Here is a 12,184-nt window from a genome sequence, read left to right as displayed (position 1 = left end):
AATGCAGGCTGTTTCCTCAACAAAATTTCCTGAACTCGTTCAAGTTGCTCACAATATTTGTTAGCAGTAATGGTTTCACCCATTTGTAAAAACTCATAGTGAATCATTTCTTGACATATCCACCAAACACACAGCATTTTTTTTTTTTTTAGTGGTGCCTTTGAAGTTTGTGGCAAAGGATCACCCGGCGATAACCAATGATGTTTCCTCTTAGAGTTTGTATACATGATCCACTTTTCATCACATGTCATAATTCGATTAAAAATGGGTTCTTTTGTTAGTCTACTGCGATGAGAAGAGCATATGGTAAGCCTCTGCAGTTTGTTTGCTGGTGTTAAGTCATATGGTACCCATTTGCTTAATTTCCATTTCTTCCCCAGCTGGTGCAAATGCAGTCTTATAGTTTCATCGCTTACATTAAACCTCGAAGCTAGTTCATGACATGTTAAACCTGAATCTGATTCTATGGCTGCCTTTAAATCCTCATTGTTTAGGGATATTGGTCGTCCAGCTCGAGGTTCATCTTCGAGGGTTTCATTGCCACAACGAAACTTCTGAAACCAATTACGTGCAGTTCGTTCACTTACTGCACCTTCGCCAAAGGCTGTACATAGCTTACGAGAAGCACATGATGCACTTGTACCAAGTTTAAACTCATACAACAGACAAGCACGAATTACCAATTTTTTATCAGTCATGTTGAGGGCTCTGAAATGAGAAATAAAATTATATTAGTTATGTAATAAAATAATAACTGAATCATTCAACAATATACTTGTCAATACAAGTTGCCTCCTGTATACTTATGTTTGTTAGTAACTAAACAGCTGGGCCAGAAATAAGTTAACAAAAATTAGCAAAAACTCTTTTGGGCACCTTATATATATATATATATCGGAAAACTGTAAACACCAGAGTCAATTCAAGGGTTTATCTGCCCAACGTTTTGATTCCCGTCCAGGAATCATCTTCAGGAGGTATAATGAGTACAAGATTGTGAACTCAAATATAAATCGTCAAAGTGGTATACCTGGGAAAGGTTCACACTCTCAGTCATATATACAAAGCAAACCTCTTTATGATATTAAATAAAATACAATTAACGTGAAATATTGGCACCAAATAAGATATAATAAAATGAAAATACAAATACAAATTATACAAGTTGTATGGTTGTGAACGTAGAACAAATGTAGCAAAAAAGCATCAATATGTAACACAAACGTAAAAACACCTTAACATAGTCCAGAGACGCAAAAGGAGGTGAACCAAATGTCCTTCATTTCCAGGGGGAAAGGCCAGAAGCCTCTTGTATGTTGTATGTTCGCGCGGGACGTCGAAGTCTGCTGAAAGTTTTTCGAGAGGACCCAGAGGCTTCTAGGACCGAAGCCCAGGAACCTCCGATGTTATCACTGGGCATTTGCCGGACGCCCACTCTCGCGAGAGTGATGAAGAAGGAAAGAGAGAGAGAAGGGGGGGGGGGGGGGGTTATCGAGAATAAAATGAAAACAAAGAGGAGCCTTGTGCGACTTTTGTTGACATTCTCTGAAGAGGATCCAGAGGCCCTGAGGACCACTGCCTCCAAGCTTGATGACTTGCGACACTCAAAGTCCATTATTTGAATACCATAGAAAAGAAAAACTAAAAAAAAAAAAAAAAAAAACGGAAAAGGAATAGAATAGAAATACAGAAAAATCATAAATGGCAAAGAAAGTAATACAAAGAACATGATGGAGTGAAGAGCTACTTAGTGCTCTAATTATGAAGCAATAAAAGTTTCGACTGTGATTGAAATACAGAACCAGGGACCTCTGAGAACCATACGAGTAACACAGAAGATACGCAACCACAATAAGGCAGAAAACAAAAATAGGCAACGTGAAAGAAAAAAGAAAAATAATTAGAAAAGGACTACAAGGGACCAAAGAGGGAAAGACTCATTGAAATGCAAAAAGCAAAATTATTCAAAACGTCAACGGGGAAACGTCTTTACTGACAGTCCTCACGAAGAGAGAGGGTGGAAACGGTACCTCTAGAGACCGTACGAACATCGACATCGAGAGAGGAGATCGAGATCCTTACTCAATCGTCACCTGACAGACTAGCTGAGTCACCAACTCCCACAGGACCTGTCCACTGTGCAAGAAACAGAAATTTGACTCGGGAGTGGTCTAGAGCCGATCAGAGAATGAGCGAGGTTCTGAAAGAAGATGGAAAAGTTATGTTCAATGATCTGCACGGAGTACTCCAAACGCCACTGAAAAAAATCACCATCCCATTCCCCCGCAATGGGGAGAAACCACTGGTTGGACAAAACCTTGTCAGTTGGGGCAAGCGGCTGGGTTTCTAAGCCCGACGTTTGGGTCACCTGCCCGCCTGGCCAGGGCTGTCGTGAACCAAGCCAAGAAGCACGCAGCGGGTCCCGAGAGTCAAACTCACGACCACTCGCTCATGAGTCCAACACGGTAAACACTGGGCTACCGTGCGGCCCTTCCAATCAAACGCCTTTGCCACAGGATTGGAACTTAAGTCGGTTTATTACGCAACAATAAAGTCCCAGCGGCTCCAGCGAGAAGTATAGTTAGAGAAAACGAAGCCATTTACCACCAAATGTAAGACCCCTGCGGCCCCAGTGATACATACATACATACATATACCAAGGCTTTTTCCCCCTTACAAGGGAGGTAGCCAAAAAGGAATAGGCATAGAACCATTCCCACCCATTCCATCCCTGGATACACTCTACACCCCTCCACCCTCCCTCTTATCTTAGCACCTCCTGGATGACGGGTCATCCCTGCATCTTGTCCACTGCCCTGGGTCAGAAGCAGTGTCGCCAGACACAGCACATCCACAGCAAGGCCGCTTCATTAAATCGGCGACCCCCCCTCTCCGTCCCCCCATGCATAAAAGGAGAAGACGGGGAGAAATCCCTTCGGGCTGCGTCAAATTTTGCTCACACATACTACCTCACCCCCATCCCCCCGCCCATTCCACCTCATGCATTACAACATCATACATATACAACCATTCTCCATTCACCCCTGTCTTCTGTCCTCTCTCGTCCTTCCTCAACAGACATTCCCCTCTTCCCCAAAGCCCCCTTCACCCCATCCATCCACCTCATCCTAGGACGTCCCCTCATGTTCACTCCCTCCACATCTGCCTTCCATACCTCTTTTACTAATCTTTCTTCACTCATTCTTTCCACATGTCCAAACCATCCTAAAACTCTTTCATCAACCCTATCTCCCAACTCCCTTTCCACCCCCGTTCTTCTCCTCACCTCCTCATTTCTCATTCTATCTAGCCTAGTAACCCCCATCATACTTCTCAGACACCTCATCTCAAACACATTCAAACTCCTTCTCTCTTCCTCTCTTATATTCCATGTTTCTGCCCCATACAGTGCTGTTGGCACAATCACTCCTTCATACAGTCTCCTCTTAGCATCCATTCCCAAATGTCTATTCCTCATTACACTCTTTAATCCACCAAGGCATTTACTCGCTTCTCTCAATCTACATTCTAAATCCACCTTCACTCCACCTTTTCCTGCCACATTTGCACCCAAGTATCTAAAACTATCCACTTCCTCCAGTTGCTCTCCCTTAATGCTCACTTCCAGTCTACTGCCACTTTCACCCCTTGTACATCTCATCACCTTACTTTTACCCACATTTATCTTGAGCTTCCTTCTATCACATACTCTCCCAAACTCTGTCACCAACTTCCTCAGTCCCTCCTCCGATCCTGCCACAAGCGCAGTGTCGTCAGCAAACAACAGCTGGCTCACCTCCCACTTTTCTCCATTTTCTTTAACCATCTCCAATCCCTGACCCACTACCCTTGCATTTACCTCTCACACCAGGGCGACATAACGCATCCTTGACGAAGTCCCACCTTTACCTCGAACCACTCATTCTCTCCATTTCTAATCCTGACACAAGCTCTACTACTCTCATAAAAACTCTTGACAGCTCCCAGAAGCTTTCCTCCTATCTCATATATCTGCATAACCTCCCACAGTGCCTTTCTGTCTACCCTATCTTAAGCCTTTTCCAGATCCATAAAAACCCAAAAAACATCCTTCCCCTTTCCTATAGCTTTCTCACATATTTGTCTTACCACAAAGATCTGATCTACACAACCTCTACCCGTCCTAAATCCACACTGTTCCTCACCAATTACTCCCTCTGTTCCTCTCCTAATCCTCTCAATCAAGATCCTCCCATAAGCCTTCCCAACTACACTTAACAAGCTAATCCCTCTGAAACTACTACATTCACACTTGTCCCCTTTTCCCTTGTAAAGAGAAAATATACAGGCACTCCTCCAGTCCTCCGGCACTCTACCCTCTCTCCAGCAAACATTAAATAACCTCACCAGCCAGTCCACCATCACTGTACCTCCTTTTTTTTTTTTTTTTTGACATTCTGCATGGCATCCATCCAGACCAGGTGCCTTACCTACTTTCATAATCTTAACAACTGCCTTCACTTCATCCTTCCTTATTTCTCCTCCATTTTCCTCACTCATCACTCTCATTTTCTTAGCATTTCCCACTGCAGCTATCTTTCCCTCCTTATCCTCCTTCACATTTAGCAACTCCCTAAAATATTCTGCCCATCTTCCCCTTACTGCCTTCTCTTCCATTATCATCTCTCCATCTGCACCTTTTACCTTTTCTTCTCTACTTGATTCGCCTCCTCTCCCTCTCTTAATTTCTTTCCAAAACATCTTTTTATTACTTTCAAAATTTTCTGTCATACTCTTAACCCACTTCACATCTGCTCTCCTCTTTGCATCCTTTACCTTTTGTTTTACTTCTCTTTTCTTTTCTTTGTACCTCTCATATGACTCCCTCGTCCTATTTTGTAACCAATCTGTGAAAGTTCGCTTCTTCTCTTCTACAACCTTCTTTGTTTCCTCATCCCACCATTCACTACCCTTCCTTCTATTTCCTCCTGTCCTTCTTGCTCCACACACCATCCTTGCACACTTTGTGACTCCCTCCTTGAACCATCCCCATTCCTCCTCCACACCTAGCTCTACTCTATCCTTCACATCCTCCCACTCCTCCTTCAGCTTCTTCTTGTAAACCTTTTCTCCTTTTCATTTTCAATTAAAGTGTTCACTCTAAGCACCTCCCTACCTTTTGTCCCTTTCCTCTTTCTCCATCTATCCTCCACTCTCAACTTACCTTCCACCAAAAAATGATCTGATATTCCCCCACCCTCTCCCCTTAGCACATGTACATCCTTAACTCTTCCTATCATAGTCCTATTTACCACTACATAATCCATCAACGCTCTATCTACCACCCTTCCATCCACCACCCTCTCCCATGTGTACTTATGCTTGCCTTTCTTCCGAAACACTGTATTTGCTATCATCAACTCTCTTTCTAGACACATTTCCACCATCAACTCTCCACTACGATTCTTTCCTGGAACTCCACATTTCCCAACCACTCCATCAATTGGACCATCATTTCCTACCCTAGCATTAAGGTCTCCCAGTACTATTACGTTGACATTTCTCCCTAAATCCTCTATGCACTCATTTAAATCTATCAAAAAGGCCTTCCTTTCTTCTACACTCTTCTCACTGCCAGGCCCTATGCACTTACAAAGACCCACATCTCCTTTCCCAGTTTCACCTTACTATCCAAGTGGAAATACTTGGTAGCAGTATTCTTTTCCCCCACCACAGGGAATTCCCCCACAGCAGAAAGTGAATACTCAGAGAAATGGTACAGGACAGCAGCAAGGGGTTGGGGGACAGCATAACGGAGGGACAGTCGTAGTATAAAAGTGTCATCATTTCTCTATGAAGAGTTTTCCTCTATCATAGACAAAATGATGTGTGACTCTGGTCCGTAGGGGCGCCCCATATAGACCCTAAAGTATCAACTGCATGCTACTTTGCCACAATAACAAGTAGCCAATACCCCAGTGATAACATCGAAAAAAGACGAAAAGAAAGTTGAAAAAAAAACGGACCCATTGACATGCAGGAAAAGACTGACATGGTACTCATCAGTGTGATTCCTATTGCTATTTTAGTGTCAAAACATTGACGAATTTTATCTTCATCCATAAAACTTTACAAAATGATCGAAATATGGCTGAAAAAAAATACAAAAATAGAAAGGTGGTTAGGAGCTTACGCCAGGAGGCACTGAATAGCGTCTGCCGAAGCCGTCACCTCTACCCTGTACGCTTGGACTGTTGGGGCAGGTAACAAACAGTCCCTGCTGAGAATCGGAGAGGAGTGTAGGACTCGATACCACAACTAAGCGAATGCGAGACCAGCACGCTTCCGAGTACGCCACCGGTGATTAATGACTCTTTCCTATCTGCCTTAGGGAGTAAAAATCCATCTACAGACCTATTCAGGTAAATCTTTCTTTTGAGAATCTCTAATAAGTCTTCAATATTCGGAACAAAGATGAAAATTAAGTAAAAGGCTGTGAACAGTAGAAGGGCCTTCTTGTATTCTGGGGTAATGGCGTCTTTCCTCAGAATATACGAAATTTTGGGGAATCTTAATTAAAAAAAAAAAAAAAAACTGTATCTGCTTTGAGCAGCATTTGTTCTCAGTTTTTTTTTTCCTAAGTCTGTTGTCAGAGGATATTATTCATTTGAAAGATCAAGTCTGAGCTGAACAGAATCGTCTGGTGTCAACAGGCTGAAGACCCTACAAGATCGCTTCTTAGGCCAGAGCGCTGAAATTCAACTTTGTAGGGACGCTGACAAGAGGCTCCTCTTATGTACAGCATGATACTTAAGGTACTATGCAGTGACAGGAGAGCACTATGGGGCTGCAGAAACATATTACCAAGGGTTCCGCAGGACGGGGAATTCAACATGGAGTCAATTCTGTCATGGCTCTTTTTTACATACACACATGCATACGTGGATACATGCATACATGGATACATGCATGGATACATACATACATACACACACACACACACACACACACACACACACACACACACACACACACACACACACACACACACACACACACACACACACACACACACACACACACATATATATATATATATATATATATATATATATATATATATGAATGGAAGGGCGGTGACCTAGACAGAGAGAACAGTTGGAGTTTTATTCACTGACGTTTCATCCTTACAAGGACATTGTCAAAGTACATATACTTTGAGAATGTCCTAGTAAGGACGAAACATCAGTGAATAAAACTCCAACTGTTCTCTGTGTTTAGCTCACCGCCCTTCCACTCATTTGTCTTCCATACTTCAATATATATACATACATATATATTATACATATTATATATATATATATATATATATATATATATATATATATATATATATATATATATATATATATATATATATATATACATATATATATATATTTGTGTAGCCAGGTAGGATATTTTCTTGCAGGCAGACGAGGTTAAAAGCTATTGAAGATTCATTTTTGATTATCTTCTTGCGTATAGTCTCTATACGACGAATATTTGACTTATAATTTTCTGTAAGTCTGCTTAGGAGATCTCTTATATTGGCCGACGTTTCGGAACTCTCTTGTTCCATCTTCCAGGGCAAATTGTTGTGTCAAGTTTTCTGTGTAGATTATATATGTGATGTACGGATCATGGACACTGTATTGAGGAAAATGAGCATCCAAATTTTCCTCAATACAGTGTCCATGATCCGTACATCACATATATAATCTACACAGAAAACTTGACACAACAATTTGCCCTGGAAGATGGAACAAGAGAGTTCCGAAACGTCAGCCAATATAAGAGATCTCCTAAGCAGACTTACAGAAAATGATAAGTCAAATATTCGTCGTATAGAGACTATACGCAAGAAGATAATCAAAAATGAATCTTCAATAGCTTTTAACCTCGTCTGCCTGCAAGAATATATATATATATATATATATATATATATATATATATATATATATATATATATATATATGAGAGAGAATGTGGGTGGGGAAGGGCAAACGAAGATGTGTTAGGAATAGAGTTTTATTGCCCTAACGTTGCGACCAACTTGGTCTTCTTCAGAGGACTACAGCATTACAAACGGATCACAATTCTTATATTCGTAGTGAGAGGGAACCCGCCAAGGTATGAGCGTCATGTTTTCCCTTTGGCTAACGATTTAATTATCAGGACACTTGCTGCTTTCGAGAGGCATTTAAATCCGTCTCTGTCGTTGTTGTTCTTGTTGGCGGCGATATGTGCAGCTTCCACATATCGCCGCCAACAAGAACAACAACGACAGAGACGGATTTAAATGCCTCTCGAAAGCAGCAAGTGTCCTGATAATTAAATCGTTAGCCAAAGGGAAAACATGACGCTCATACCTTGGCGGGTTCCCTCTCACTACGAATATAAGAATTGTGATCCGTTTGTAATGCTGTAGTCCTCTGAAGAAGACCAAGTTGGTCGCAACGTTAGGGCAATAAAACTCTATTCCTAACACATCTTCGTTTGCCCTTCCCCACCCACATTCTCTCTCATTTGTCTGAAATAATCTTAAATATATATATATATATATATATATATATATATATATATATATATATATATATATATATATATATATATATATACATTATATAAATATATATATATATATATATATATATATATATATAGATAGATAGATAGATAGATAGATAGATATAAATTCATGGTTATAAAATATGCCCTTTTTTCTAGTTTTCCCTGCCTAGTTACGTTTCTCTGAATGTGGCGATAGATAGATAGATAGATAGATAGATAGATAGATAGATAGATAGATAGATAGATATAAATTCATGGTTATAAAATATGCCCTTTTTTCTAGTTTTCCCTGCCTAGTTACGTTTCTCTGAATGTGGCGATGATCCATATAATATATTATAACGTTTGTCACTAAATGAATAGAAAAAATTATTGTATCCTATTTAATCCTGTATCAAGAGATCCACGAAGCTTCCAAGGTTGAGAAATACTGCAATAATATACTGTATATATTCTCGGTGGATATACAAGAATACTGTTTGTGAAGACTGCTTTCTGCTTGAGATTCTTTATATCCTTACTACGATAATTTTTTAACGCTTCCAGGTAGACGGTGAAGAGTTTTGACACAGAAGCAGCAGTGAGAATCACTAATGAGTATATTATACCGATGAGTCCTTTTCTTCGTTTAAGTTATTGTGTTCCATTTCTTTCACGATTATTCCCAATTTCTCTTTGATTTTATCAATGGAGCTGCTGGTGCCTTATATTTTTGTTTTAGACCAAATGAGGTTCTGATTGTGTGGCAAAGGTTCTTGATTGGCATGTCGTATGGAGTCTATCCCGCAGATCATTGAATATAACTTTTTCATCCACTGTCAGGATCTCTCTCTCTCTCTCTCTCTCTCTCTCTCTCTCTCTCTCTCTCTCTCTCTCTCTCTCTCTCTCTCTCTCTCTCTCTCTCTCTCTCTCTCTCTCTCTCTCTCTCTCTTTTGCTTTTCCTTTTTCTTTTGGTCGGATCCACGCCACTTACCAGGTTTTGGTGACTTGAGTGCAAGTTCTGCTTTTTCAACTGTGGCTGGGTCCTGTGACACCTGCTGACTCAGCCGTTATGTTTAATGATAGTGGAGTAAGGACCTGCATAGTCTTTCTCGATGTCGATGTTCAGTAGGTCTCTGAAGGTGCTGGTTCTCTCTTCTGACTAAGAGAGGACTGTCATTAAGGACGTTTCCGTGCTGATGGTTTGAGTATTTTCGTTCCTTGTATTGCGATAATTCTTTACTTTTTTTACCTTTCGTAGTTTTTTCTGTTTTTTTTTTTTTTTTTTTTACCTAGGTGGCTTGTTTTGTTTTCTTTTTTCAACTTGTTTACGTATTTCCTAGTCCTTGTGTGTTCTCCAGCATTCCCTGTTTATGTGTTTCAATCACAATCTAAAGGTATTTTGATTCGTCAATACAGTACTAGGAAGCTCCTCGGTCCATTATGTTTTTTATTTTACTTCCTTTGTCATTTACAATTTTTTCTCCCTTTTCTTCCTTCTCTGTCATTTAATCGATTTTTTTTTTCTGTTTTCATCGAATGGTGGAATGTGGACTTTGGGTCTCGTTGATCTTTGTTTGGAAAGAGAGGATCTCCGGTCCTTTGGAGCCTTTCCAGACAATGTTGACGAAACTCGCGTAAGACTCCTCTATGTTTTTTTTTTTTTTCTATTTTCTTCTGGATAAACTCTCTCTCTCTCTCTCTCTCTCTCTCTCTCTCTCTCTCTCTCTCTCTCTCTCTCTCTCTCTCTCTCTCTCTCTCTCTCTCTCCTCTCCTCTCCTCTCTGTCTGTCTGTCTGGAGTGGGCGTCCGCCAAATACGCAAAGCCTCTAGAGTCTAAACCCTCTCAAGGGACTTTCAGCTGACCTCAAGGCCCCTTACTCCTGGTCCTTTGCTCCGGAAGCTGCCCTTTGATCGTTTCCAGTCTTACACTTTGCAGGAAACACATGTTTCACCATTTGTTTCCGGTTTTGTCCTTTCTCTCTCTCTCTCTCTCTCTCTCTCTCTCTCTCTTGTTCTCTGTCTCCCTCTATGTTTTTCTTCGTTGTCTTTTCCTCAGTGGAAAATGATTTATCTTCGGGACTAAGTCATTCGTGAAGATTTTTGCGTTGGTTCTTGATGACTATCCGACCTTCAGTCGCAGGGTCAACTTTGAAGGGCCTTCGCGACTACAGAGTTTGAGCGTGACACAGATTAAGTTGACTTTTCTATTTTGCTGAGAATGTTATTTGTTTTGTTATTCTTAGATCTGTTGTTGTTGCTATTGTTTCAATGTTGTTATTTTTTGCTGCTGTGATAGTTTTGTTCTTATCATTATAATTTTTGTTATTGTTTTGTTTTTATGTCTTTTTGTTATTATTGTCTTGTTTCTTGTTATTGTTTTCTTATTTGCATTGTTTTATTAATGGTATCTTTATTATTGTTATTTTATTGTTTTTATTGTTTGTTAACTATATTCTTTTACTTTTATCAATTTTTATCATTATTAATTATTTATCACCATTATCAATTTGTCACTACTAATGTTTTATTATTGTTATTGTTTTATGAATATATTGTTTTATTGCTGTTATGAGTTCATTCCTGCTATTGATATATATGTATATATATATATATATATATATATATATATATATATATATATATATATATATATAGAGTATATATGTGTGTATATATAATACATATATGTATGTACTATATATATATATATATATATATATGAATATACATATATGTGTGTGTGTGTACATGTATATATATATATATATATATATATATGTATATATATATATGTATATATATATAGATATAAATACATATATCTATATATATATATATATATATCTATGTGTGTGTGTGTGTGTGTGTGTGTGTGTGTGTGTGTGTGTGTGTGTGTGTGTGTGTCTGTATGTGTGTGCATGCACGTGTGCGTTTGTATGTTTGTGTGTGTAGTTGACGTAAAAAGCTTGTAGATGAGGCTTGTAGATAAAGGTAGATAAATGAGGTAGACACCTAAATGTCTACAAACAGCTGCCGGGGACCCGATTTCATTGCTGATGTAACAATATGTAAACTAAGTCTGTAACAATATGTAAACTAAGTCAGTGTTGCATTGATTTCAGGATTGCTTGAGTTAGCAGTTTTGTTTACGAGTTTGTAATAACCTTTCTGATTGGAGAAAGGGTGGAGGAGGAGAAAATTCAATTGGATCACGAGAGTAAAATCACGCCCTTAGGGGAGAATTTTAAATATAAAAGTAAATATTGTTGGACTAAAGAAATCATGACGTCATTGCAGAACTGAACTAGTAAACAAATTAAGGATTCTTGACGGGAGTCCCTTGGTGTAACTTAAGGAACCATGTGTATTTATTCAGGAAGAAAATAAAGAAAATTAATCTCCGTTTAATTCCCCTCCTTTTAGACAGAGTAATATTAACTGAAACAATCTACAAATGAAAAATAGGTATCCTGTCGGCATGCTCCGTCTTTGTAACCCTTTGTAGATGGGCTGGGGCACACAGATAAAAAAGAAGTAATACATGAGGAAGTAGAGTAGATACATGGATCTACAGGGACAAAAACCTAAAGAAACAAATTAATGGCAATAGT

Source organism: Oratosquilla oratoria, chromosome 1 (genome assembly GCF_046742065.1).
Source record: "Oratosquilla oratoria isolate Oo_2021 chromosome 1, ASM4674206v1, whole genome shotgun sequence".
NCBI lineage: Eukaryota > Metazoa > Arthropoda > Malacostraca > Stomatopoda > Squillidae > Oratosquilla > Oratosquilla oratoria.
The sequence above is the reverse complement of the archived record's forward strand: the minus strand, read 5'-3'. Positions refer to the sequence as shown.